This window comes from Mustela lutreola, chromosome 10 (genome assembly GCF_030435805.1).
Source record: "Mustela lutreola isolate mMusLut2 chromosome 10, mMusLut2.pri, whole genome shotgun sequence".
NCBI lineage: Eukaryota > Metazoa > Chordata > Mammalia > Carnivora > Mustelidae > Mustela > Mustela lutreola.
In genome coordinates, this window is record NC_081299.1 from 83,763,752 (window position 1) to 83,787,290 (window position 23,539).

Consider the following 23,539-nt stretch of genomic DNA (forward strand, 5'->3'; position numbering starts at 1 on the left):
GTTGCCCACAATTTATGAAGAGATAATCCAGTTCATAGGAAATGAGGTACTTCAAGTATTCGACAAATAGAAAGTATTTCTCTGTCAGCATGGATTCGGGTTCAAATATGTCTCACACTGATCTCTAGACTATTGCTCTATGCCACGTTGATCCATGCAGGAATAATTGTAAAGAGTTTCCAGGATTTCTTTTACTATCAGAAAAAACACCCTAGAATCACTTTGCCCATGGTGTATAGTGAAAAACATGAGTCTGAGCATTTTGAGCTTACAACCGTGGATAAGGTATATGATTTGTTTGGTGCCGAGTTCTGTGACACGAAAAGTAAATTACTGTTGGGAGTGATATGGCAGGGGAGATCCAATTATTAAAAAAAAAATGAAAAAAAACCCGGTTTTTGTTTTGTTTTTATTTTTGTTTTTGTTTTGTTTTTAGTAACAAGGGTTTTTAAGGTTCAAATTTTTATTTTTAAATTTCCTGGCTTGAATTTTCTGGTCAGCCTCATTGCCATCCCATAAAAATGTACAGTTTTTAAACTGATGGAACAAGTGAACCCAGTTATGCCTTTTTCCTCTATCAGTATTATAAAAATATCCTGGTGTGCTAGAATTGCCAACAAATTAAAATGAATATGATGTCATAATTTTTAGTCAAATTGAATAACAAATATTTATAAAACATATAAATATACATAAATGCATATAAATGCATATAAAACATATATATATATATACAAACACACATTTCTTTGACCCAGAGAAGTTAAGAATGGAAAAATAATCATGTGTGAGCCAACATTTTGCCATATAACTATAGCAGATTTAAATAGGTAAAATTAGGGAAAACAACTTGACTGTCTAGTTATGGTCTGAATAAACATATTGAGGTATGTAAGGGTGCCTGGGTGGCTCAAGCATCCAACTCTTGATCTCAGCTCAGGGTCTTGAACTCAGGGTCATGGGTTTTTAAAAAACAAAAAACCAACATATTGAAGTATATGTAATCTAACAAAGATTTAAGTAAGGTAGACTCATACTTTACAGCAATGATAAACTGTTATATTCAGTAAAAATAGCACCTACTCTATGTCAGCCATAACTCTAGATAGTGAGTAAAAAGCAATAAAGAAGATAAATAGGGTTGTGATCTTACTGAATTTCCATTATACATAGAAGGATTGACAGTGATAGAAAAGCGTGTTTAACGTATATTTTGAGGGGGAAAATGAGGTGTGTTAAGTTGGGTTCCCTGGAAGCAGATCCAACAGCATATGATTTATGTGCTATTATTTTGCTAGGGAGTGTAATCCCAGGAAGCAAAAGTGATGGACAGAGAGAGTGAGGCAGGGAAGAAGAGTCAGCAGTTGGAGAAGTCATTATTGATAAGCTCACTGCTAGGTGAAACCAATGATGAGACCAGTGAGACTGAGCCCTTCTCAAGAAGCCATATAAAGTATGTATCTGGACTCTAAGATGGGGGTTAAGAATAAAAAGGGGGAGGAATCTATCTACTGGCATCAGTCAGTCACTTATCCCCTATAGGAAGTTCACATTCCCATACTTTCTGGTTACTCGTTAATGAGGGTAGGCACTGAGTGGGTTCATCTGTGAGCATCGCAAAGCATGTCAGTTGTGCCTATGTGAAGCAGGTCAGAGCCTACCCAGGAGAAGCCTGAACATTCTATGCATGTAGAACATTGATTGAATAGGTTACAGAGTAGTATGAATATTATGATACTATTTTTGGTATAGAAATTCTTACAGCATTAATAATGATTATAGGGTTTGGGGAATATGGTTGGTATTTATCTGTTTTTATATTTTTTTCTGTAGTGATTATGATTATGATTATTTTTTTAAAAAATATTTTTATTTCTTTCTTTCTTAGAGAAAGAGAGAGAGCACAAACAGAGGGAGTGGCAGGCAGAGGGAGAAGCAGACTCCCCACTGAGCAGGGAGCCTCACGTGGGACTCAATCCCAGGACCCTGGGATCATGACCTGAGCCGAAGGCAGAGGCTTTAACCCACTGAGCCACCCAGGTGCCCCATGGGTGCAATTTTAGACAAGGTAGTCAAGAATGTCTCACTGTGAGGTTGACATCAGAGAAGGAGGTAAGGGAAGTGAGGAAGTGATCCTAGAGGTCATTTAGGATTAGAATAACATTCCCAGAGAGGAAACTGTGCAAACCTTTGAGATGGAAGTGTGCCTGGCATGTTCAAGGAACAGCAAGAAGGCTGGAGTGGAGAAGTTGGGTGAGAAGAAAAATAGAACTACAGTGCTTTATATAGCAGGTGCTCAATAAACATTAGCTGAATTGCAGTAAATCTAGTTTTGAAATTGTGAGATCCACAGCCTATATATTATATATAGTTGTAAGTCTTAGTATAACGTTTGGCAGAGAGTAGATTTGCAGAATTAATTAATTCTCTTATCCTTGCATTCTCCAAGATGCTAATTTATATTTTAGAAATATGTTATAATTTCACAGTTTTATGTATTGGTGTTTGCTGTGCTTTATTTGACTTCCTATTGGATGATAAGTTTTATAAGGGCAGGACTATATGTATTGTATTCACTGGTGTAGTTCCAGCCTGGCACGCTTAGAAAAAAAATAATTTGCCACCCTTCCAGTGGGAATTTCAGGGACAAGTAAGTTCAAGGTATAAATGAGGTAGTTAGCTAGACTTAAATTCACTTAAAAAAATTAACCCAATCTTGCCCTTCTAGGCAGAAATATTCGGAGATGTATTGTGGAGGGGTTAGGGACAACCATGTCAAAACTGGCAAAATGGCAGCGTGAGTCTCTCCAGATCAGATTCACTGAGCTGGCAACAGTGGTCAGTTTACAAGAAAGTGGACCATGTTCTTTCTTCATAGCTTCCTTCACTCTGGTGTATTTTCCTCAAATATGTAGACTGAAAATAAACACATTTTTAAAAGAACACAGAGTGCCAGGCTGATCTTCTTCCATATTCATCCTTGGTGCCTCAAAGCTTTCAAGGAGAATTGTTCTTTGTCCTCTGAATGTTTTTCTCATCCCCTCTCCTTTTGTCAGCTAGCTTCCTCAGTTTCCAGGTTTCAGGACAAATGCCATTTCCTCTGAGAAGCCTTGCTTGTCTCCAAGACTAATTCAGATCTGCCTTTTTACATGCTCTCTTAGCACAATGATTTCTTCAGGATACCTTTCAACTGTCCTGTAATTAAATAGCCTCTAGGAAATTCAGCTTTGTCATCCCCATGGAAGTATGTAAGGTCTGTAGGACAAGGGCCATGTCTCTCTTGGTTATCTCCCTGTCTCTGATGCTTGGCTAGTCTTTGAAACATAGAATGTATGACACTTAAGAGAGGTAGAAAATTATTGTTCAGATAAGCATTATTTTAACTAAGATCATAGGAAAGATCCAGTCCCAGCTGCTTTTCTAAAGAGTCTTAATTCTGAGTAACAAACTGAGGGTTTTGGAGGGGAGGGTCATGGGGCCTTGGGTGAGCCTGGTGGTGGGTATTATGGAGGGCACGTATTGCATGGAGCACTGGGTGTGGTGCATAAACAATGAATGTTGGAATACTGAAAAGAAATAAAATTTTAAAAAATATATAAATAGAATCAGGTAATACAGAAATAAAGTACCTATAAATGGGAAGAAAACAAGTTAAAGCTCTGGCTGCTGATGGGACTTCTAGTTACACTAAAAATAACACCTAGTATCTTATTAATACCCTGTCATGCAGATATGATCAAGTTAACTTACCTCACAGAAATAATGAAAATCTGTCATATATCAGCTTCTGCTTCAAGTTATACTCTGATGCCAACTATGTGTCTCTTTTTAAAGATTGTAATACTTTATTTTTGATATTGGTTCAGCATGAAGTTATAGCAAACTACAGAATTCTGCTACAATTACCAAACACTGCATAATTTCTGTCTAATTATACAGAACTAATGTGCAACCTCTCTGTATTAATAATAAAGCAATTAACCTAAAATACCAAATTGGTGTGAGTTCCTTGACTATTTTCTCATTACCACAGTCTGTTCCTAGTTTTGAACAATTGTACATTGTACTTTATAAATGTTAGCTCCAGATAAAGTTTATTTTTACATCTATCACAATAGCCTTAACACTCATCACCTCCAATTTTCTCACCTTTCCCTTTCCCCAAATTTGTAAGTATGAAAAAGGTGATGTCTGCAATAGGAGTTCATTATAAATCAAATGCATTTATGGACAATTAGAAATGTTAAGAGACATAATATTATATTATCATAACCTTCTGCATTTATTTTTCTCCTTTTTTTTTAATACCAATAGATCTTGTAGGAGACACTTCCATTGTGTCTGACACTTCTGATGTTATGGTGTCAATGTAAGTATGTGTGAAAACCATTACCTTGTCAATTCTGTGATGTCAATGGCAACTTGATGTCAATGAAAATGTATAAGGTTCTTCCATTATCATTGTAACAGCTTCTGTAGTCTTTTCAATATATCAAAAGACACTAGCTTGTAAGAAAGACTAACTACCCAAAATTGCTCCCTGCATTTCTTAAAATTAAAGCTGGGGCATTGCATTATGATTTCTCTTTACACCCAGCAGTAGAAAAAATATTTAGAATCAGAAATAAATAAAATAATAAGCAGTTATTTTTGTTTTGTGTTTAGGAACATAAAATGACTTACTGTTTTGAATTTTTAGAATTCAAGTGGCTGGCACATATAACAGGGAAAATTCTTATTTATAAGTGGAAATAATGAAGAGAACTTCAGCTGTAGACAATGATATGTTGAAAATACACTAGGAAACACTCAAAAAAGTAGGAAGGTCACTGGAAGCAATTACCTTACCTAAAATTATGCCCATCAAAGGCAGCAATGTCCCTGTTGTGATATTGAACTGTTCCATGTAGTGATTTCTTAGGCAGAGAGTAATCATGGCATATCACTAATCTTAGGTAAATAACAGTTAGGTCCTTGTGTAATAAAATAAGTATGGATTGCATTATGCTTTCACACCATTTATGTTTTCTTTTCCCCATATGTGTGGTGTGGTTTAGCAAGGCTCACTCACTTTTTAAATGACTTTTTAAGCATAAATTTTGCCCTAATTTGCTTTGGCAGATGTTGAGTACTTCTAAAAGTACTTGAGTGGGGTACTTTTGCCATGCAAAATGTACACACACGTGTAAATAGTGGCATTGTTTGCTCTAGGTTCTAATCACTGGAGATGATAGGATTTGTGAACTTATAAAACATTAGGAATTTAACTATTTTTAACAGTTTGCCTGTTGGTTTGGCACATAAAGTTTTTAGAATAAGAAGACACTTTTAAAAATTTGGGAATATATACCCTGTGCATGTGTGGTCCTACCTTCAAAAACCTGACATTGTGAAGGGGCACAGAAATAAGTGTACAGGTAGGTTACAATTCCAAGACAGACTTTTTTTTTTTTTAAGTACTCCATCCTGAAGTCTTGAGAGACTTTGCAAAAGACACCTATGTCATTTGAACTGTCTTAATGTAAATATAAGGTTTTCTAGGTAAATTGTGTGTCAGATGTGATTATTAACAGAGAAATGAGTTGATACATAATAAAAATTCTGTCATAATCATGTAAATGATGTGTATTTGTATATGTATGTACATAATCATGTAGCCATGTTATAATTTGATACATAGCCATAAAAAGTACTTTTTTGGCAGTTTTATTCTTTTATTTGGTCATCAGCAGTTAGTTCTTATCTATGTTAATTGTAGGTTTTTTTTAAAGTAGTTACAGGTATATAGGTAACTGCCAGGTAGAGCTTCACGCTTCTTAAGTTTTCTGGACAACCATACATGGATATGGTATGGAACATTTCTTATTCCTTTGGTGGAGACAGCTTTGTTGAGCTTGGTGGCAATGTGTCCAGCCAGAGTTCCCATCTCCTTCATGGCAAATTTCTGGATTTCTCTGAGTGCCCAGTGGGCACACTTCTTGAAACCCACTTCATGGATGAGCTTGCAAATGTTGATGGTATATTCTCTGGTCACTAGCTCGTTGATGGCAGAACAGTTCTTCTTCTCACCACCCTTCTTTGTAGGCACCATTCTGCTGGGTCTTAGTTTAAAAAGCACATCTTGTTTTTAATTTGGGATTCAAAATATGTCCTTTCTGTATTATCTGGGTCTAAATTTAGCATTTCTCCCTAATCCTTTACTGATTATTTTAGGGGAGGGGGCACTTCAACATTTGCAAAAAGAGTTTGAAATGATTAAAGCTTTTGGACTTCAAATGAATTCACTTGCTATTTTGAGCAATTTGATGAAAATTTGAGAGGAAATTTAGTGATTGAATTAGAAAGACTTTATTTATTTTAAAGATTTTATTTATTTATCTGAGAGTGAGATAGAGACAGAGCCCATGTACAAGCCAGGGAAGGAACAAAGGGAAAGGGAGAAGCAGACTTCTCACTGAGCAGGGAGCCTGATATGGGGCTTGATCCCAGGATCCTGGGATCGTGAACTGAGCTGAAAGCAGATGCTTAACTGACTTGATAAGACTTTTAAAAATTATTTATGGATTTCAATGAATGTATTGAAATATATAATGTGTATATTCCATGATTTCCCATTTGCAAAATAATCAAGAGTTGGCCACATGTTATTTTTTTAAGATTTATTTCTTTTTTTTTTTTTAGGGAGAGAAAGGGGCGAGGCGCACAGGAAAAGGGGAGAGAGCATCTCAGGCAGGCTCCCCACTTAGCACAGAGCCCAATGTGGGGCTGAATCTGACAACCCTGAGACCATGATCTGAGCCAAATCAAGAGTCAGACACTCAACTGACTAAGCCACCAAGGCACCCCAAGAGCTGACTACATTTTAAAACAGATTCGTGTGTGTGTGTGTGTGTGTGTGTGTGTGTGTGGTGTTGCAGATTATGGAAATTTTCCTGAAAATGCCATTTTCTATCTTATGGTATGAACTAAAAGAATATACCATTAAAAATGAAACCATTAATAGTCCCTTTCTTTCTTTTTTTTTTTTTAAAGATTTTATTTATATATCAGACAGACAGAGATCACAAGTAGGCAGAGAGAGGAGGAAGCAGGCTCCCCACTGAGCAGAGAACCCAATGCAAGGCTTGATCCCAGGACCCTAGGAACATGACCTGAGCCGAAGGCAGAGGCTTTAACCCACTGAGCCACCCTGGCGCCCTGCTTAATAGTCCCTTTTAGAGTTGGATGAACTATCTACTATAGAGATGAACTATGATGGATATATAATGTACTTCTTTATTTTCACCCATACACAAGTTTGGGGAGGTGGGAAGAGGAGATGAGAACAAGAGAGTGAGAGATAGGATGAGAATGTAGTCTGTATGTATCTATCATCTATCTAGAGTTGGAAGAAAAAAAAAAACAGTTAATAGAAGGGACAGAGGAGAGCAAGAAACTGTTGCTGCCTGGAGGAAAAATAATAAATATTAGGCTGAAAAGTTCTGCTCTCAACCATGAGATTTGGCATTTCTCCAACCCGAGAAGACCCTCTTAAGGAAACATGCTCTCTTCGTCACAGTGTTCTATTTTCCCATTTGTGAGAGTGAAAAGAGAAGGCACCACTAAGAAAGATGTTCTCCAAACTTATTTTAACAGTTTTCCAATTCTGAATCAGGTACATCCTTATACAGCATGAATCACATGCCAGCAACATACTTCATACCCCAAATCTAGACATTGTAGGAAATTCAGAATGTATTTTCATTCTAAAGACAATAGTGACATTGAAAAGAAACCAGAGCTGCTTACCTCAAAATGTGAATCAAACTGCAGGGAGGTGGTGGTTAAAAATACTCCCCAAGCCTGGCTTGTTTTTCTTTAGGGTGGATGATTGTCACTCTCCCCCAGCATGAGCAGTTTAGGTAAAGCTGGGTACCTTTTCTTGCATTAACTCATTGTAGGATCTCCTAATCCTTCTGTTTTATTGTCAAAAGCCAGAGATACCGAAAGACAACATAACTCAAAGTTGCCTTCCTCAGCGAAGGCAAGTGTTACTCCTGAGGTCAAGGACTGTCTGAATCAATAGCCACCATTCTATATATTTGAATTTAAATGGTGAGTCAGTTCACATAATCCAAATTCTTGTCAGCCGCAAAAGAACTCTTTAAAAATACCTTGCTGTCATCCATTTCTTAAAACTGATTAGCAGCAAATTACTAGGGACCATTCTATCAATGCATCAATATATCTTGATGCACTAGTGATTTGGGCAGGGTGGTGTTTTTTCTTCATATTTAGCTGCTTATCAAGTACTTTTTGATACATACATATTTATTTTCAAGCACCATTTAGAAAATATTAACTAGAGTTGCTGCATCCACAGAAATTTTAAGCCACTTATTTTGTTTCCAATTAACAAATGTATTTCAAAGGCGGTGAAAGCTGATTAAAAAACCTGCCACACAGCCACTTTATAATACAAAATAATTTATCTCAAATGAAATTCAAAATTTAAAAATAGACTCTTTGCCAAGCATAGAACAGTTAATAATGCCTTGATTTTTTTTTCTTTTTTAAAAAAGCATTTGCTTAAACTTTGACACACTTAGCACACTAAATTCCAACTTGAAAATAATTTTATATAATACTGAGTAATTCCATTGAGCTGAATGTATCTATTCATTATTTCTCAACATTTATCAAGAATTTATAGTAACTCAGGGGCGATTTTTTGTTATTTTATTCAGGTTTCACAAAAATCCTATGAAGTAGTTTGCTGTTATCTCCATTCTACGGATGAGAAGACTGATGTGACATTGAATGACTTGTCCTAACATCTGCCTGGCTATTGAAGCTGTAATTGGAATTCACACCCAGTTCTGTATAATTATGCAGCCAGTGATGTTCAACCATGCCATTTTTTTTAAAGATTTTATTTATTTATTTGACAGACAGACATCACAAGTAGGCAGAGAGGCAGGCAGAGAGAGGGGGAAGCAGTCTCCCTGCCAAGCAGAGAGCCCAATGTGGGACTCGATCCCAGGACCCTGAGATTATGACCTGAGCTGAAGGCAGAGGCTTAACCCACTGAGCCTCCCAGGCGCCCTGCCATTCTTTCTTAAAATAGAAAAAATATAGAATCAGAGAATACTCCTTAAGGTATTGTATGTAAGTGTGATTCATCCCAGGTTGCATTAGGTGTTTTGTTTTGTTTTTTTAATTTTTAATGTAAGCAGAATAGTAAAAATGTGGGAATCTAAGAGATGTGGAAAATAGAAAGTGGAGAAGGAGGTCAGTTAGTAGTATAAGTGAAATTACATTTTTACGAGTATAGAAGATACTCTTGGTCTTTGTTTCTCCAAGTGTGGTCCAGGACTTTTAGCTTAGAAATGCAGAATCACAGCCCCACCCCAGGGCCACCCAATGAGAATCTGCATTCTAACCAGATCCTCAGGTGATTCATCACATTAAATTTTCAGCAGCACAGGTCTAGTCACTGATTTGACCGAATGGAAACTGAGTTGATATTTTTACTCACTTTGGAGAGCTTGCATTGACCTGCAGGGCTGTCTGTAAACCTGGGTTCAGGACTCTAATGAAGAGGGAGATTGCTCAAGAGGGGTTACCATGGGATTTGGAATGGCTAAGCCACCAGCAATCTTTCTAGCCTGACTCAGGGGAAATCATATCAAAATAGTAGAGAGTTGGCAAGCTGCCAGCATTATCACACTAGCTTCTTTTTCGTTTTCTCTCCAGACCTGTGTCTTATGTCCATATATGTTTTCACTTCAGCTCCAGTTTGGTCATGAAGGAAACACAGTTGGATAATGTCAAAAGAGTACATGTGGAAAGATAAATAACTGGTGAGGGAAATTTTTAAAAAATAAGCACCCTTGGTGAAGCAGTAAACAAGTATTTGAGAGAGGGAGAAGGAAAATGCATCGGTGAAAATTTTGAAGGAGTTACTTAAGACCTCTCAGAATTAATATGTTTGGAATCTAAATTTAATACTTAGTTTGTCACTCAAGCCATGGGGTTATTTTTTTCTGAGCATATAATTTTCATATCATCAAGAGAAAGAAAATCTTGGCTAGATGTAAACCTTTACTAGTAAAAGATTTCTAAAGTATTAATAACTTTTATTGAATTAAAAGGGTGTAACATTAAATTATAACCTTAACTGTCATAATAATATGGCATAATAGCATAATTATGATTAAATTATTATCACTATTACATCTGTCACAGATGAATCTCCTAGATAGATGAAAAAAAAAATCTCACTTGTTCATTATTTTACCTTCCCAGCAAGTGTCCTCCTGTCATGTCACAAATTCATATAATGTCCTTGAGAGCTGGATTTTCTGTTAGAAATTCAGAGTTAACACTGAAGTATGTGAAACCCACAGATGGCAGAGTGAAATTCCTACTGAATATACATTTGATGAAATTATGTGTCTCATTTATTCTAGCCACAAAAGAAATATTTCGTCCTTATGAACTGTGCTGCAGTTAAACTTGTTTTGGTGAAAGTATGTGAATAGGAGGAACTGGGTTGAAAACTTTAAAGCTCAGGGAAGTCTTGTCTTTTTTACTCTGGGAACAGAGATTCTACTGCCCCTTGAAGCACACTGTTCTTGATGGGTGCCATCTCTTTTCCTTTTTCCTTTTAAGTTGAAAGAATACATGTTGTGATCAGGTATATGCCAAGGTTATCATTAATGATTTAAAGAAAGAAAAGAAAAGAGAGCTTACAGTTTTATAGCATATACACAGCAAAACTGGCCTCTATATGTATTATCCTCTATATAATCTTTATAATAGGCTTCTGAGCTGTGTATTATTATGACTTGCAGATAGGGTAGTCAGAGTAGTTAAATGATTTGCTCAAGGTAACGTAGTTAGTAAGTGGCAGAGCTAGGTAAGACTAACTAGATGTATGTTTAGACTATTTTTAATTTGTTTATGCATTCATAGAATATTAATGGAACACCTGTTATGTTTCAAGTATTGTATTACATACTGGCATACAATAACAAGTAAAGGGAAACACTGTCTGTCATTTCTTGAAGCTTACAGTCTAATGGCAGGGAGGGAGGGCACACAGGGGCAGACACAGTCAATTAAGCGTGGAAAACTGAGTAAGTGCTCTAAAGGAGGGTTCAGGGCAGAGAATCTCCATGTACCGAGGGTCATCAATATCTACCCCCAAAGTAAGTCTTGCAGCTGGGGTTTGAAAGAAGAAAAAGGAGATAATTCCATTAGACAAGATACGTTCAAAGGGATGTGATAACTGGGGTGGGGTAATATTTTGAAACAATAGGGGCAGCATATATCAAAACCTCGGTGTAGTAGTAAGTTTGGTATTTTTCAGATTAATATATGGTCAGTGCAGCTGAAGCATGGATGCAAGGGAACGGGTAGAGTTGCAAGTGTTGAGAGGCAAGGACTTGACTATGCATGGCCTTTCAACACCCTGTGAAAGATTTGAGTGTATGGTAATGGGAAGCCCTTGGAGAGCTCTATATGTGTTTTCGGAGTTGGGTGAAAATGGCAAGATGCACATTTTGAAAACTCACCAGAGCTGACGTTGGGTAAATAGATTAAAAGGGAAGTAGGCAGTGGTAGAGATCAAGAAAAGTGAGATTGGAGACAGAACTGAACTATGAGCTCTAGATGCCCACAACTCTTTTATATATTTATTTAAATTTACTGCTAGAATTCTAAATAATATATATATATCAATATGATCAATAATACACAAATCAATATAAATTGATATATCAATTTCAGATATTAATTTCCTGTTATATTGTGAACATTTTATACTTATCAATTTATTTCCCACAATTTCCACATTTATATTTTTACTTACTATTATTATTATTATATTTATTGAGTATAGTTGACATGCAACTATATTGATTTGACAAGTTTATATATTATGGACTACTCAGTACAAGTATAGCTACCATCTGTCACCATATGATGTTATTACACCATTGACTCTATTCTTTATGCTGTGCCTTTCATTCCATAACTGGAAGCCTGTATATCCCATTCCTCTACACCCTTTTTGTCCATTCTCCCACTCCTCTCCCAGGCCACCATCAGTTTGTTCTATATATTTAAAGGTCTGGTTTTGCTTTTTGTTTGTTCATTCATTGGTTTCAGTTTTGGTTTTTTTGTTTGTTTGTTTGTTTGTTTCTTTAGACTCCACATATACGTGAAATCACATTTGTCTTTCTCAATCTGCCTTATTTCGCTTACCATAGTACCCTCTAGGTTCACCCACGTTGTCTCAAATGGGGTGATCTCATCGTTTTATGGCTATGTGTGTGGAGTTATTGTATCATATGGTAGTTCTGTTTTAAATTTTTTGAGGAAACTGCATACTGTTTTTCACGGTAACTACACCAGTTTACATTCCCACCAACAGTCTATGAGCGTTCCTTTTTCTCAATGTCATCACCGACAATTGTCATATTGCGTACTTTTGATTTTAGCCATTCTGACAGTTATAAGGTGATATCTTATTGTGGTTTTGATTTACATTTGCCTGGTTGTAAGTGATGCTGAAGAACTTTTCACGGATCTGTTAGCCATCTGTATGTCTTCTTTGGAGAAATGTCTATTTAGGTCTCTGCCCATTTTTAAAAAATCAGATTGGGGGTTGTGTGTGTTTGTGTGTGTGTGTGTGTGTTGATTATGTAAGTTATTTATATATTTTGGATATTAACCTCCTATCAGATATATCGTTTGCAAGTTTTTTCTCCCATTCAGTTGGTGTCCTTTTTGGATTTTTATGTTTTCCTTTGCTACATAAAAACTTTTTATTTGATGTACTCTCAATAGTTTGTTTTTGCTTTTCTTGCCCTTACTATGGGAGACATATATATTGCTGATATCAGGGAAATTACTCTCTGTACTCTCTTTTGGATTTTTAATGGTTTCAGGTCTCACATTTAGGTCTTTAATCCATTTTGAATTTATTCTTGTGTACAGCATTAGTATGTGGTCCAGTTTTCTTCCTTTGCATGAAATTGTCCAGTTTTCTCAATACCATTTATTGAAGGGACTATCTTTTGTCCATTGTATATTCTTGCTGCATTTGTCATAGTTTAATTAACCATATAATTGTGTTTTTTTCCTGCACTCTGTATTCTGTTCTACTGATCTATATATCTGTTTTGATTACTACAGCTTTGTAACTTTGTAATATATCTTGAAATATGGAATCGTAATATCTCCAGTTTGTTTGTTTGTTTTTCTTCTTCTCACGATTCTTTTGACTATTTGGGGTCTTTTGTGGTTCCATACAAATTTTAGTATTATTCATTCTAGTTTTGTGAAAAATGCTGTTGGTATTTTGGTAGGGATTGCATTGAATCTGTAGACTGCTTTGGGTAATATGGATATTTTAACAATATTAATTCTTTCAGCCCATGGGCATGGAATTTTATTGTGCTATCTTTAATTTCTTTCATCAGTGTTTTACAGTTTTTACCTCTTTAGTATTCCTGTGTGTGTGTGTGTGTGTGTGTGTGTGTGTATATATATATATTTTTTTTTTTTTGGTGCAGTTGTAAGTGGTATTGTTTTCTTAATTTCTCTTTCTGTTACTTCAATATTAGGGTATAGAAACACTGTGTATTTCTGGGTATTAATTTTGTATCCTACAACTTTACTGAATTTATTTATTACTTCCAGTAGTTATTTGGTGGAGTCTTTAGGATTTTCTATGTATCGTATTGTGTCTTTTGCACATTTTGGCAGTTTAACCTCTCCTTTAACAAAATGGATGCCTCTTCTTTTTCTTGTCTGATTGCTGTGGTTAGGGCTTCCATTATGATGTTGAATAAAATCGGTGAGAATGAACATTTTTGTCTTGTTCCTGATCTTAGAGAAAAAGTTTTTCCACCATTGAGTATAATATTAGCTGTCAGTTTTTCATATATGACCTTTGTTATGTTTGCAATATGTTCCATCTAAATCCACTTTTTCAAGAGTTTCTTCATAAATGGATATTGAATTTTGTCAAATGCTCTTTTTGCATCTATTGAGATGATTGTATGATCTTTATGCTTTGTTTTGTTGATGGGGTATATCAGGTAGATTGATTTGTCAGTGTCGAACCATCCTTGCATCCGTGGAGTAAAATCCCACTTGATCATGGTGAATGATCATTTTAATGTATTGTTGTATGCAGTTTGTTAATAGTTTTTGATTTTTGCATCTGTGTTTATCAGGGACATAGGCTTGTAGTTTTCTGTTTTTGTGATATGTTTGGTTTTGGTATCAGGGTAATGGTAATCTCATAGAATGTGTTTGGAAGCTTTTCTTCCTCTTCTATTTTTTTAAGTAGTTTGAGAAGAATATGTACTGACTGTCTTTATTATTTTTTAAAGATTTTATTAACTTGTTTGACAGACAGAGATCACAAAATAGGCAGAGAGGCAGGCAGAGAGAGGGCAAGGGAAGCAGGCTCCCTGCTGAGCGGAGAGCCCAATGCTGGGCTCAATCCCAGGACCCTGAGATCATGACCTGAGCCTAAGGCAGAGGGTTTAACCAACTGAGCCACCCAGGTGCTCCTAACTCTCTTTAAATGTTTGGTAGAATTCACCTATGAATCCATCTGATCCTAGTTTTTTATTTTTTTAGTTTTTTAGTTTTCTGATTACTGATTATTGACTTGGTGTTGTTACCAGTAATTGCTGTATTCAGATTTCCTTTTTTTCCCCCTGATTCAGTTTTGGAAAATTGTATGTTTCTAGAAATTTACCCATTTCTTCTAGGTTGTCCAATTTGTTGGCATATAATTTTTTGTTGCATTCTCTTCTAATCCTTTATATTTATGTGGTATCACTTGTTACTCCTCCTCTCTCGTTTTTGATTTTATTTAATTGGGTTCTTTCTCTTTTTTTCTTGATGAGTTTGGCCAAGGATTTACTTTTATCTTTTCAAAAACTAGCTCTTGATTTCATTTTTTTTTCCTACTGCTTTTTAAGCCTCCATGTCATTTATTTCTTTTCTAATCTTTGTTATTACCTTCCTTATACTCACTTGGCCTTCATATTTTTTCCCTTTTAGTTCATTTAGAATATAAGATTTGATTTTTATTTGAGCTTTTTCTTGTTTCTTGAGATAGACCTGTAGCACTATATATTTAACTCTTAGAACTATTTTCACTGTGTCCCAAACATTTTGGACCATTATGTTTCATTTTCATTTGTTTCCATGTATTTTTTTTTATTTCTTCTTTGATTGCTTTGTTGACCCATTGGTTGTTTATATCATATTCTTTAGCCTCCACCTGTTGGTGTTTCTTCCAGTTTATTTTTTCCTTGTAGTTTATTTCTAGTTCCATATGGTTGTGATCAGAAAAGATGCCTGCTATTACTTGAGCATTATTAAATTCATTGAGGCATATTTTGGGGCCCAACATGTGACCTATCCTGGAGAATGTTCTGTATGCACTTGAGAAGAATGTGTATTCTGTTTTTGTGGATGGAATCTTCCGTATATATCTCTTATAAGTCCATCTGGTCTAATGTGTCATTCACAGATACTATTTCCTTGTTGATTCTCTGCCTGGATGTTCTATCCATTCATGTAAGTGCAGTGTTAAAGTCTTGTACTATTATTGTATTACCATCAATTTCTCTTACATCTGTTAATATTTGCTTTATATACTTATGTGTTCCAGAGTTGGGTGCATAGATATTTATATCCCCTTGTTAAATTAATCCCTTTATCATTATGTAATGCCCTTCTTTGTCTTATTACAGTGTTTGTTTTAAAGCCTGTCTTGTCTTCTATAAATAGTGCTTTCCTTGCTTTTTATTTTCTTCCATTTATATAGTAAATGCTTTTTTATCCCTTCACTTTTTTTTTAAAGATTTTATTTATTTATTTGACAGAGAGAGATATCACAAGTAGCCAGAGAAGCAGGCAGAGAGAGAGAGAGAGAGAGAGAGAGAGAGAAGCAGTCTCCCTGATGAGCAGAAAGCCTGATGCAGGGCTGGATCCCAGGACCCTGAGATCATGACCTAAGCTGAGGGCAAAGGCTTAACCCACTAAACCACACAGGTGCCCCATGCCTTCATTTTCATTCTGTATGTTTCTTTTCTTTTCTTAAGAATTCTTTTCTTTTCTTTTCTTTTTTCAATTAAGTAATCTCCATACCCAACATGTGGCTCAAACTCATGACCCCAAGATCAAGAGTTGCATGTTCTACCTTTCTACCTACAGAGCTAGCCAGGTGCCCCATCAGTTTATATGTGTCTTTAGGTCTGATGTGGGTCTGTTGTAGCCAGCATATAGATGGGTATTGTTTTTTTATCCATTCCACCAACCTAGGTCTTTTGATTGGAGCATTTAGGCCATTTGCATTTAAAGTAATTTTTTTAATTAAATTTATTTATTTTCAGCAAAACAGTATTCATTATTTTTTCACCACACCCAGTGCTCCATGTAATCCATACCCTCTATAATACCCACCATCTGGTACCCCAACCTCCCACCCCCCCGCCACTTCAAACCCCTCAGATTGTTTTTCAGAGTCCATAGTCTCTCATGATTCACCTCCCCTTCCAATTTCCCCCAACTCCCTTCTCCTCTCTAACTCCCCATGTCCTCCATGCTATTTGTTATGCTCCACAAATAAGTGAAACCATATGATAATTGACTCTCTCTGCTTGACTGATTTCACTCAGCATAATCTCTTCCAGTCCCGTCCATGTTGCTACAAAAGTTGGGTATTCGTCCTTTCTGATGGAGGCATAATACTCCATAGTGTATATGGACCACATTTTCCTTATCCATTCATCCGTTGAAGGGCATCTTGGTTCTTTCCATAGTTTGGCGACCGTGGCCATTGCTGCCATAAACATTGGGGTACAGATGGCCCTTCTTTTCACTACATCTGTAGTCAATTAATCTTCTACAAAACAGGAAAAAATATACAGTGGAAAAAAGACAGTCTCTTCAATAAATGGTGCTGGGAAAACTGGACAGCTATATGTAAAAGAATGAAACTCGACCATTCTCTTACACCATACACAAAGATAAACTCAAAATGGATAAAAGACCTCAACATGAGACAGGAATCCATCAGAATCCTAGAGGAGAACATAGGCAGTAATCTCTTCGATATCAGCCACAGCAACTTCTTTCAAGACATGTCTCCAAAGGCAAAGGAAACAAAAGCGAAAATAAACTTTTGGGACTTCATCAAAATCAAAAGTTTCTGCACAGCAAAGGAAACAGTCAAAAAAACAAAAAGGCAACCCACGGAATGGGAGAAGATATTTGCAAATGACAGTACAGACAAAAGGTTGATATCCAGGATCTATAATGAACTCCTCAAACTCAACACACACAAAACAGGCAATCATATAAAAAAATGGGCAGAAGATATGAACAGAGACTTCTCCAATGAAGACATACAAATGGCTATCAGACACATGAAAAAATGTTCATCATCACTAGCCCTCAGGGAGATTCAAATTAAAACCGTATTTAAAGTAATTATTGATAGGTATATACTTATTGCCGTTTTGTTATTTGCTTTTTGGTTGTTGGTGTTGTTGGTTAGTTTTTGTCTACTCTCTTTCTTTTTTTACTTCTTGCTCTCTTTTTCTGTGACTGATGTTTTTGTATTGTTAGGTCTGGCATTCTTTATTTTTTTGTATGTACCCAGTAAGATTTTGGGTTTGTAGTTACCATGAGGTTTATATATATAAAATCCTAAATAAATAGTAGTTTATAGTAATCTATTAGTCGTATAAATTAAAACACATTCCAAAAAAAGATAGGAAAAGAAAAAAGAATTTTCTTTTTCACTTTCTCTTTTTTTTTTCTTTTTTCTCCCCCCTCCACATTTTATGTATATGCGGACATATTTTACATCTTTTTATTCATAATTTTCTTAGGCTTACTTATGGCCATTTCTTTCCCACATAAAGAAGTCCATGCAACATTCCTTATAAGGTTGGTTTAGTGATGATAAACTCCTTTACCTTTTGTCTGGGAAACTCTATCTTTCCTCCAAATCTGAATTTGAACATTCCCAGGTATTCTTGCTATAGTTACTTATTTATTTTTCTGTCTGCCCTTTGAATATATCATGCCACTCTCTTCTGGCCTGTAAAGTTTCTGCTCACAATCAGCTTATAGTCTTACAGGTTTTTCCTTGTAGGTAACTTTTTGTTTTCTTGCTGATGCTTTTAAAGTTTTTTCTTTATCCATAACATTTGACATTTTAATTATGTGTCATGATGTGGACCTCCTTGGGTTCATCTTGTTTGGAACTCTGTTTCTTGGGCCTGGATGTCTATTTACTTCCCTAGGTCAGGGAAGTTTGAGCAATTATTGCTTCAGATATGTTTTCTTCACCTTCTCTCTTCTTCTGGGAACCCTATAATGCAAATGTTTTTTAAGTTGATGTTACCCAGGAGATCCCTTAACCAGTCTCATTTTTTACATTTATTTTTATTCTTCCTCTTTTTGCTGTTTAGTTTGCGTGCTTTCCATTACCCTGTCTTCCAGATCACTAATATGTTCTTCTGCATCTGCTAATCTACTGTTGATTCCCTTTAGTGTGTTTTTCATTTCAGTTATTGTATTCTTCAACTCTGGTTGGTTCTTTTAAATATTTTCTCTCTTTATTGAAGTTTATGATATTCCACTCTTCTCTGCAGCCTGATGTGTATTTTTACAGGACATTACTTTAAAATCCTTTCTTGACATATTATTTATACCTGTGGGTGCACGATGTGGAGGAGAGGCAGAGGGAGAGGGAGAAAGAGAATCTCAAGTAGACTCCCAGTGAGTGCAGACCTGGATATGGGGCTCAATCTCATGACCCTGAGATCATGACTTGAGCCAAAATCAAGAGTTGGAGACTTCACTGACAGCCACCCAGGCACCCCCATTGGGAGGTTTTTGATTGCCCACTCTATCTCCTTATTGGTAAGAGTAAGACTGACTGTTCAGATTCTCTTTTTCCTATTGATTGTATTAGGAGACTGTTTCTAGAATTTTATTCTTTTCTTTTAGGTTGTCCAATTTGTTTGTGTGTATTTGTTTACAGTAGTCTCTGATGATCCTTTGTATTTCTCTGGTATCAGTTATAACTTTTGTTTTATTTCCAATTTTATTTATTTGAATTCTCTCTCTCTCTGTCTAATTTGTGAGTCTAGCTTGAAGTTTGTCAATTTCGTTTATCTTTTTTTTAAGATTTTATTTATTCATTTGACAGACAGACATCAAAAGTAGGCAGCGAGGCAGGCAGAGAGAGGGGGAAGCAGTCTCCCAGCTGAGCAGAGAGCCCAATGTGGGGCTCGATCCCAGGACCCTGGGATCATGACCTGAGCCAAAGGCAGAGGCTTTAACCCACTGAGCCACCCAGGTGCCCCAATTTTGTTTATCTTTTTAAAGGTATTTTAAAAATTTTGTTGTCCCTTTCATTTATTTCTCTTCTGATCTTTATTTTTTTCCTGCCTTCTACTAATTTTTGGGCTTATTTTTTCTTGTTTAGCTTCTTTAGGTTTAAAGTTAGTTTGTTTATTTGAAATTTTTCTTGTTCCTTGTAGTAGACATGTATCTCTATGTACTCCACTCTTAGAACTGCTTTTGCTGCTTCCCATAGGTATTATAATATTGTATTTCCATTTCGTTTTTGTTTTTTAAAGATTTTTATTTATTTATTTGACAGTAAGAGAGACAGAGCACAAGTAGGGGGAACAGCAGGCAGAGGGAGAAAGAGGCTCTCCGCTGAGGAGTTACTCTGATGTGGGGCTTCATCCCAGGACTGCGGGAACATGACCTAAGCCAAAGGCAGACACTTAACAACTGAGCCATCAAAGCACCCATCCATTTCTTTTGTTTCAAAGTATTTTTTGATTTTCTTGTTGATTTTTCAGTTGAGCCATTTGTTTTTTCAGTAGCGTGCTGTTTAATTCCACATGTTTGTTATTTTTCCAGTTTTTTTCTTATTATTGACTCATACACCATTGTGCTCAGAAAATATCCTTGGCATAATTTTAGTCTTCTCAAACTTATTGAGAATTATACATGGCCTAACATGTGTCTATCTTGGAGAATGTTCTATGTGGAATTGAGAATAATGTGTATTCTATTGCTTTTGAATTCAATGTTTTGTACCTAGTATGTCCATCTAGTTTACAGTGTCATTTAAGGCTAACGTTTCTTTATCAATTTCTGCCTAGATGATTTATCCATTGGTGTAAGTGGGATATTTGGGTCTCTATTATTATTGCATTGATGTTGATTTCTCTCTTTAGGTCTGTGAATATTTGCTTTATACAGTTAGGTGCTCCTATGTTTGTGGACAAGTATTTACAAATGTTGTATCCTTTTCTTGGATTGATCCCTTTATCATTGGCCCATCTTTGTATTTTATTAAAGTCTTTGTCTTAAATCTATTTTGTCTAAGTATAGCTATACCAGTTTTTTTTTTTCCTTTCCATTTGCTTGGATTACTTTTTTCCCCATCTTTTCACTTTCAGTCTTTGTGTATCCTCAGATCTGAAGTGAGTCATTTGTAATCAACATACAGACTGGTCTTGTTTTTTTTTTTTTCTTTGATCACTTCAACCACTCTATATCTTTAGATTGAAGAATTAGTCTATTTGAATTTAAATAATTATTGATTGTATTTATAGGTATGTATTTACTTCCATTTTGTTAATATTTTTCTGGTTTTTGTAGATCCTCTCTGTTACTTTCTTCTTTTCTTGATCTCTTCTGTTGTGGTTTATTGACTTTCTTTAATGTCATATTTAAATTCCTTTCTCATTATCTTTTGTGTATTTTATATAGGGTTTGCTTTGAAGCTACCATGAGACTTAGATAGAACAGCTTATATGTATAGTAGTCTATTTTAGGTTAATACTAATTTAAGTTTGAACGAATTCTAAAAACCACATGTTCACTTTCTCCCTATGTTTTATGTTTTTAATGACTTTTTTACATTATTTTTTACATTTTTAAAGTTTTGTATAATTATCCTTTATTGTAGTAATAGTTAATTTCACTACTTTTGTATTTTCACCTTCATAGTAGCTTTATAAGTGGCTAACCCATTACCTTTACTATATATTAACCTTTTCCAGTGATATTTTTAATTTCATGTTTCCTGTTTACTAGTGTGTTTTTGCTTCAGCTTGAAGTCCTTTTAATATTTCTTGTAAGGCTCCTTTAGTTGTGAGATGAACTCCTTTGAATTTGCTTTTGGGGGAACTCTTTATTTCTTCTTCAATTCTGAATGATAGTTTTGTCAAATAGGGTATTCTTGTTTGGATTTTTCTTTCTTTCTAGTACATCGAGTATATTACACCACCCTCTTCTGTCCTACAAAGTTTCTGCTGAGAAATCAGCTTGTAATGTTATAGAGATTCCTTTGTATATAACAAGTTGTTTTTTCTGCCTTTAAGATTCTTTAACTTTTGACATTTTAGTTATGATGTGACTTGGTGTGGTTCTCTTGGGGCTCAACTTGTTTAGAACTCTCTGGGCTTCTGGACCTGGATGTGTGTTTTTATCCTCAGGTTAGCGAGGTTTTCAGCTATGACTTCTTCAAATCAATTTTTTGCCTCTTTCTTTTCCTTCTGTTGTCCAATAGGTCCCTTAAGATTTTACTTCTTAAAATCCTTTTTGTTTGTTGGTTTTTTTTTTGTTTGTTCGTTTTCCTGGTCTGTTTGAGTTCTCGTGCCCTTTCTTCTTGACTGGTAATCAATTCTTCTACTTCATCTAGTGTGCTGTTGAACTACTCTACTTATTTTTCAGTTCATTTATGATATTCTTAATTTCTGTGATTTTTATTTGGTGTTCTTAAATTTCATGTATTTTTATTGAATTTCTTTCTTGTTCATCCATTCTTCTTCTGAGCTTGGCGAGCATCTTTGACCATTATTTTGAACTCCCTAACAGGTAAATTACTTAACTCCCACTTTATTAAGATTTTGTTTGTTTGTTAATTGTTGTTGTTGTCATCATCAATGCTGTTTTTTCTTCTGGGGTTTTATCCTGTTCTTTCACCTGGAACCTATTCCTCTTTTTCCTTATTTTGCTTTTATCTCAGTTTGTTTCTAAGTGTTAGATGAATCAATCACCTCTCCCAGCTTTGACGGAGTGGCCTTGTATAGGCAATGGACGTTATTATTCATCTTTGCTCTAGTTTTTGGTTGTATATATACAAGCAGTCTCATTTATTCTTAATAGGTTCCAGTTGTTGAATTGGTGCCAAGCTCTGTCAGTGTTGAAAGGGAGGAATCTTAGTCAGCATATAGTTTCAGGCTGACTTGAAGACAGACTATCAGGCAGCAGCTTTCAAAGTATGCAAATCCACACAGTCCTGTGGATCTCCATACTGGGGTCTGCTGGCCCCCAGACCTGGTGATTTGGAAATGTCCCCTTGCAGTAATTGCCAAAATAGGACCTCCAGATGAGAGGATAAGCTTTTTTCAAGAAAGGAACAGGAAATGTCTCTTGAGGCCAAGAGAGAGCACAAAATTGGTGTTTCCTGGTCTGCATTGTCTGAGTGCTCTTCCATAGCCTCTAGTAATCCTGACGTATGCCTCTGGAGCTGAAGCTCCAATTTGAGTAAATAGACTGTTTTCATAGGCATACTGTAAATTTTTTTCAGGCCCTCCTGGACACCTGAGCCAGGCATTCCAAAGGCTTCCCCTACTTTGTGCACCTACTGGCTTCAGCAGTGCTTTGGGAGAGCCTAGAGTTGGGGCAGGCCTATGGCTGCAAGGGCCACCTAGGAGTTTATGGCCAGGATAGGCCTGCTGGGTTCAGCATGGACACACAAGAACAGGACAAACCTTGGGGCTTAAATAGGACCATGGAGAGTGCAGGGTTGGTACAAATTGAGGAAGCATGAGTGAGTAGGGCAAGCCTGGCAATGCTAGCAGGGTAAAAGGAATGCAAAATGGTGCCTGACAGCATCTCCTTCCCTAGAGGAAGTCCTAATACACACCTGCATCTCTGACAGATGATGGAAGATAAGCTAATGAATCTCCTTCATATATGGTCAAGGTGTTTTTCATAGTGATTTATGCTGTGTCCTGGGGTGAATGAAATTGTATGTGAGACCTTTAAGAGCAAACTTTTCGTACAGTCTTTTGGATCTCCTGGATATAAGCTCTGCTGGTTTTCAGAGCAAGACATTTTGGAGACTCATCTTTTCAGTGTAGATCCCTAGGGTTGCGGTACCTGATGGGGGTATGAATCCTTTGTTTCTCAGGGAAAAACTGTATTTGTGAGGTCCCTCTCCACTGTGGTTCACCATGCTGAGAGTGTGTGTTTTTTTGGTTTGGTTTGGTTTGGTTTTGGCAAGACCCTTTTTAACCTCTCCTATGTATCAGGATGTGGTCCTTTTATTTTTTTGTTGTAGAGGAGCTCTTCAGCTAATTTCTAGGTCTTTTTCAGGAGGAATTGATCTGTGTGTAAATGGAGACTTGGTATGTCCATGGGAGAAAATGGGCTCAGGAACATCCTATGCTATTATCTTGAACCACTCCTATATTTT

General features: G+C 36.0%; 1 pseudogene; it reads right to left on the reverse strand.

The window, feature by feature from the left end:
• Positions 1 to 5,732: 5,732 nt before the first annotated feature.
• On the reverse strand, positions 5,733 to 6,091 carry LOC131810024 (large ribosomal subunit protein eL31-like; annotated as a pseudogene).
• Positions 6,092 to 23,539: the final 17,448 nt, after the last annotated feature.